This window comes from Festucalex cinctus, chromosome 7, assembly GCF_051991245.1.
Source record: "Festucalex cinctus isolate MCC-2025b chromosome 7, RoL_Fcin_1.0, whole genome shotgun sequence".
In the NCBI taxonomy this organism is placed as follows: domain Eukaryota; kingdom Metazoa; phylum Chordata; class Actinopteri; order Syngnathiformes; family Syngnathidae; genus Festucalex; species Festucalex cinctus.
The window spans coordinates 2,506,549-2,513,553 of NC_135417.1; positions in this window are offsets into that span (position 1 = coordinate 2,506,549).

Below are 7,005 nucleotides of genomic sequence, written 5' to 3' on the forward strand. Positions count from 1 at the left end.
GCCGTATAAGCTGGTGATTAGGGGCTAAGGAAGGACATTTAAACCATGGCGCCGCGCCACTCGGAATAATCAATGACATCTAAAGCCATTAAGTCGATCTGATAACCAGTCTGTTCTTCTTAACACCTGCGCTCACTCTGCACAAGCTCTTGTATGTAAACAAAAACATAGTGTGGGGAATATTTTTCCTTTCGAGAAGCTAAATTAATCTAAATGGAACGAGTGAAGTCAAAACGTCAACGTTCTTTTAAGTTATGTCGTTTGTTGAACGTGATGGTCAGGCTATTGTGTGCTAGCTAATGCTAACGGCCAACAGACAACATTAACTCATTCACTCCCAACCATTTTCACTTGTGGTTTCCTGGATTTTGACTGATTTTTCAAGGCCCGCGAAATATTATGTTCTATTGCTATAAAAATATGGAACATACCAAAAGAGAGATTAAAGTCTCTTCTTTTATCAGGGAAAAAAAAAAGTATATTCCTGTTTCCGCTGTGCAGCAATTAGCAATAGAACATGGCTAAGTTTGAATGTTTTTCACAATTCTGCTTAGAACTGTGGGGAAATCAGCTTGTTTTAACATGGCCTGGTTGATCTCTTATACTCTGCTGCCACTCAACCATTTTCTGCAGTAGAGAGACTGCATCAAAGACTTCTCTATGCTCTGGCATTAAAAACAAAACAAAAACAACAACAACGTATAAGTACGTCTTTGGGACACTTAAAACATTTAAAATGACGTATATATACGTTTTTGGGAGCTAATGAGTTAATGACACCACTAAGTAAACTAAATTAATACAAATAAAGGTGCTCGCTCAGATACAATTTCAGAAGTAGAGAGCAAAACATTTCCCTGGTTACTTAATTTCTCCAGAGAAATCACGAAATACAAGCAATTAAAAAGTTAATTTTCCACAATATAACCCCTCTTATATGACCTGTTTTACTTTTAATTGCTGTCATCCTCAAGTTTTACAAGTGAACCTCTCATTTGTATATTCAATTTAAACACGTTCAAGTGCGCTTTGGTCGAGCGTGAGAGGCAGAATAAATATAACCCTCCCATCTGCTGGTGCAGTCCAGATGCTGTCGCAGAAATAGAGGATTAGAGCTAAACTTAGAGCGAGCAGGCTGTGCGTCGAGGGGGAAAAACCGGTCAGTGACTAACTCGCGGAGCATCAATCCGAAGGCAAGTGACAAGAGTCAAAGCAGCCAATAGGAAGCAAGGAGAAAAAACAACAACAACAACTTGAGACTAGCGCAGACAGTGTGAAAATGAAGCCATCCATAAGCGAGAGGAGCCGTCAGGAGGGGAAAGGAAAATGTCCAAACAGTGAAGACGGCGAGAGAAATGGAGGTTATACAGCGACAGGGCCATTTGTCACAGTCAGCTCAGTGACTCTGTTTGATGAGATCAAGTAGAAGAGAAAAACATCCACTGTGTTGTGGAATCTGCTTGAGCGTATGAGGAGAAAATTGCCACAGCGGTGTCGAGACAGGGCCATGGCTCTTCAAGCGCGGCATTTTTACAGGAGAAAAAGTTTCGTGTCAAGACAAGAAGCTAAAAGTGGCTAAAAGAGATTCAAATCCTGTTAGCATTTCACGCTGCAGTGCATCAGTAGAAACAGAGGCGCTGCATCCAAACTAGTTAAGATACATGCTTCGGGCGTTGTAGGAAAGGTGCTTAAAAAGGTGAAATCTACAACTTACATGGGCATGTAAAGCACACGAAAGTGTCTAAAAAAGTAATAAAATAAATTTGTCTTGTCCTCATTGGGGTTGTCTAGGTGACTTGGAACTAGAGGGCGCAGGGCACAGCAATTAACATAAGCGCTTATTGATATGTACAATATGTGCAGCCACACAGGGCAGACATTCTAAGAATAATCAGGCACAAAGATTTACATTATAAAATAAACCTACTGCCATTGATTTCTGTCGCGTTAAAAAGCAGGATTACAGAGGATGACTAATTTTAAAGGGGAAGTCAACCTTGAACATTTCTTGACAATATGTTATACTAGTCCAAACATGACATTATGATGATTTGTGGAATATAAGTTAAGCATTAAAATCCTACAGTTTTGTCAATAACGGTGGCCATTTTACCACTTGCTGTCAACTAAAGATGACATCAGAGTTGCTCAGGGCTCAGGCAACGACCAATCACAGCTCACCTATTTTCTGAAGCTAAACTGTGATTGGTAACTGTTACCTGAGCAACTGTGATGCCATTTTCACTCGACAGCACGTGGCAAAATGGCCGCATTCTGATAATTGAGAAAAATAGTTTTTTTCATTCATATAAAAGAAAAAAAAAGACAATATATTGATATTGATTAAAAACTGCTGCATATGATGCAGATTAATGGGGCTGCATAGAACATATTGTCAAGATTTATTTTATTTTTTATTTTTTTTGGGGGGGGGGTGACTTCCCCTTTAATTAAATAGTTTTCAACAAAAGCTAGGTTGTGTTGACGACTTCACGTTTTCTTACTTTCTTCTTTTACAAATTTACACTAGAGAATCATTGAATGCCGTTTTAGTTCGTCGCGATCAAAATTTGATTGATGGCCTCATTGCTTTGATGTCCTTTGATGACGTAGGATGAAAGGAACGATAAAAATGATCGATCGAGGTCAAGAGGTCACGATCAAAGGCCTGGTATGACGTAGGATGAAAGGGAACGATAAATATGATCGATCGGGGGTCAAGAGGTCGAAGAGGTTGGCGATTCTATTTTTTGCCGAGTCGATGACGGTTCGAAAATCGAATCGTCAAAAAAATCGAATCGTCGATTGGCGAGTCGATTTTTTGACAATTCGATTTTTTTTAGCGATTCGATTTTTTGCCGATTCGATGACGGTTCGATTTTTTGGGCGATTCAATTATTTTTTTTTTGCTGATTCGATTTTTTTGTACGATTCGTTTTTTTTTTTTTTTTTGACGATTCGATTTTTTTGCCGATTCGATTTTTTTCTTGACGATTCGATTTTTTTGCCGATTCAATTTTTTTCAAAATCAAATCGTGATCGAATCGTCAAAGATCGAATCGTCAAAAATCGAAGCGGCAAAAATAAATAAATAATCGAATCGCCCAAAAAAAATCGAATCGTCAAAAAAAAAATAAAAATCAAAAAAATCGAACCGTCATCGAATCGGCAAAAAATCTAATCGCCAAAAAAATCGAATCGTCAACCTCTTCGACCTCTTGACCCCCGATCGATCATTTTTATCGTTCCCTTTCATCCTACGTCATTCCAGGCCTTTGATCGTGACCGCTTGACCTCGATCGATAATTTTTATCGTTCCTTTCCTCCTACGTCATCAAAGGACATCAAAGGACATCAAAGCGAATGAGGCCATCAATCAAATTTTGATCGCGACGAACTAAAACGGCATTCAATGATTCTCTTACACTGAGAATTTTTTTTTGTGCCACCGTCTGGCGGTCTGTGTTTGTGTGAGTGATTTGGGGTGGGGCTGACGAGTGTGTACCCAGGTGCAATGTCAACATATTTTAAGTGTCCCATCATGACCAATAAAAAGTTAACAACCGGCATTCAAATTCACCCAAATGAGCCCCCATTGGACAATAGTGACCCTATTTGGAAGCTGTGTCGGAATGCGGGCATCAAAATGTGATGATCATTTTGAGGATCCATCTTGAAAAAGTGAGTGATTGCAGCTTTTATTAGTGAGAGCTAAAATTTTAGGCAAAACTCTTCTCCGGGAGGAGTTTGTAGAGCAAAATATGCTCATTATGATATGAGTGCTTCGAGCCAAAATGTAAAATGTAAATTTTTTCGCTACGTGTTCACTTCGACTTGTGACATTAGTTGTGTTTAGCTTCCTGGGGCGCTAAAAAGTGAGAATTGGTAGGTCACATCAAAATTGGGCAGGGTTCAGCTATGTAAACAACAATTAATGCGTGCAGTCACTAAAAACATGCACAAAAATCAATTTCTAGTGGTGCTCTTTCTTTTCAAGGCACATTCACCACAATCAATTATCTTCAAAGCATTTCACAAAAGAGATTAATCACATACAAGGTTTTCACACAAAAATTGTATCACCTCTGCCAAGGCTCAACAATTCTTGTTGTGGAGAAGCGCCAAAATGTTGACTTGATAGTTTTAGGCACTTCCTGCCAGTGTTTCTATTTTGCTCAGGAAACTCATGCATTATTTATTCAGAGAAATATAGAAAACTCTTGCAATGCTAAACAAGGTAGTGACATTTTGACACCCGATAACCTGTGGCCCTGTTGCGTGGGTCTCATCCAGCAGTCTTATTTGTGATGTGCTCGACTTGCTGTACTTTATGACTTGTGCTTGCCAATGCACAAGTAACAAGCAACAATACAATTGATTATTCAGTTTTGACGTTCAAATACAAGACACTGTGTATAGATTTTCTTCCACTTCGTAAACGACATAACTTTAAGCACGCATTCTGAGGTCGCAACGTGATAATGTGTGATTGTTAACCTTCTGCTTTGCGATCTGTTTATAAGCGACGATGACACAAGCAAGCACACGCGTAACGCACGAGGCCCGCGACATGAGGCGCATGTGTGACTGACGCATGCGACACCTTATGCTAATGACGGCTGGCAGCTTCAATGAAAAGGTGGCTTCACGTGGAACACATGAAAATGATTGTCAAGGCAACATGGCTGCCTTGTGGGTGCCAAAAGGCCGAGTTCTGAGTTTTTTTTTGTTTTTTTTTATAACCACAACAGCTGAACTTTATTTAGGGTTAATCAGAGGCCCTTTAACACATTCATTGCCAGACCAGCAAAAAAATGCATAATTTGACTTCTTTTTCCGTCAATGGCAGTGAATGAGTTAAATGGTAGCAAGTGTGTACTAACTCTCATTAAACATACATTTGTGATGTGAGTGGTTAATTCTGAACACAACATCCCCAGTTATAACAGGGTGTGTGCACTTTTGCAACTATGATACTATGTATCGATATATATTATGTTATCTGAGTTTTTTCTAAATACGTTTTCCCACTATCAAAAATAAAATGAACAGGGGTGTGTAGACTTTTTAAAACTACTGTACATGCTTATTCAGACCACGTGTCAAGTCAAGTCAAGTCAAGTCATCTTTATTTATATAGCGCTTTCAAACAGCCTTAGCTGTCACAAAGTGCTTTACAGAAACACAACAAAACAAACACAACATAAAACATTAGTGTGCAAACGACGCAGTACACAAAAGATGGATTGAAAGTGACTTTTCTTCTGTGACTTTCAATGCAAGACCTTGACTTGTCACTGATAATACTTTAAATACTGTACTAGTTGGATAATAGTTGTCAGCATTGTGTGTGTGCGAGAGTGCGCATCTCTCATGGGCCCGCAGCCACACATCGTCGCCTTCCCTGTCCATGAACTCAGCACCCCGCACACAAACATGGTTATATCATAACCCGATAAAGCAAATCTGTCCGATTAATCCCAATGCTTCTAGTTACACAATGGCCATTGTGACTTGAACGGATTTGCTCGTCCTGGTGAAAGATGACAAAGGAGCCAACGAGAGGCGCCTCTGCTCGCTCCACAGTGACACCCTGTGGTTGAGTGCAGTACTGCAGTTTGTTGGGGAAAATTTGACAAGTGCCTTGGCAAATACAAACATTTAGCATTTTACAATACAAATACAAACATTTTCATTAAATAATAATAATAGTTTTTAAATGGTTATTTGTCAATTTGTGGCCAGTGACTAGTATACACGTATACAAGAGCCAAAAACATTCCAGATTTTTCCAAGCAACATAAATTGAGTTACACATTGAGAATGTAGCCAATTTATACAAATTAATAGGTCACATAAACATTGAGGGATAATATGAAGTGAGTATGTAAATAATATCATATCACAGTGAATCACAATCTTGATGCTAACCGTAATCGTTAGCTTGCTCGCTAGCTAGCGATAGTTAGGAGTGTGGCGATATATCGATATCGCGATACTTTGTCTCCTGATAGATTATCGATTCGCCTACACAAGTGTCGCGATATTTGTAGTGAATATACGGCCGCTCTTAAAGGTGCCGTTGTTGATTACTTATTGAGCAATTACTTGGTGGGCCACTAGGGGGAGCGCCTCATAAGAGTGGCGGGGAAATGGATGCAATTCTCTTCAGCCAGAAAGAACGGTTGCTTGATGCCAAGTTCTGGTTAATTAAAGCATTCCAGATCAAAATGTAATATATTGGTTAAAACTATTTTTGCCTGGGTTTTATTTGCAGGTTGAAATGTCTGGCGGTTGACCCCCCCCCCCCCCCCCCCCCCCCCTGCAGTGAAATGTTTATTTGAAACTCATCAGCTCAATAACATCATTATGATTCTCAATGCAAACGTACTGACTTGATTCTTTACACACAGGAGGCAAATGAGAAAATGATGAACACTGTAAATGAACATGAAGGAAAATAAAAATGAAAATAAAAGACGAGAGCATCGCCAAGGCTGAACATTACCACGTCTGACTAAATCAAGCGCTTCAATGCCTTTTTTCCTCCCTCTTACAAATAACACTTGTCAGCCATTAGTCATCATTATTACGCCGTCTCTCCTTGCGGCACTTTTCTACTTTTTTTTTTTTTTTTTGTAAAACATTAGCTGAATTAAAGGTAATGGGTCTAAACGATATGAGTCAGGTCTTATGTCTGACACTGAATTTTTCCTCTAAAGCTTCATTAGTCAAAGAGCCTGAAAGGGTGCATCATTCATCCTGTCTATCTTCTGTCATGCTACTTTGCTTGCACGTGTGCTCCTGTGAGAATTTAGTGGGAAATCATTGAAAATTGAAAGCACTATATCATGTTTGGACTATTCATCATCAACCATTCTAATCAACAAACACTATATTGACATAATTTCAAAGGGGTTAATGAAAAAATATTTGGCTAAAAAAACAAAACTTCATTTGTACAAAATGCTTGTGTAAAGTTTGAGCTAGACATTGCATAACATC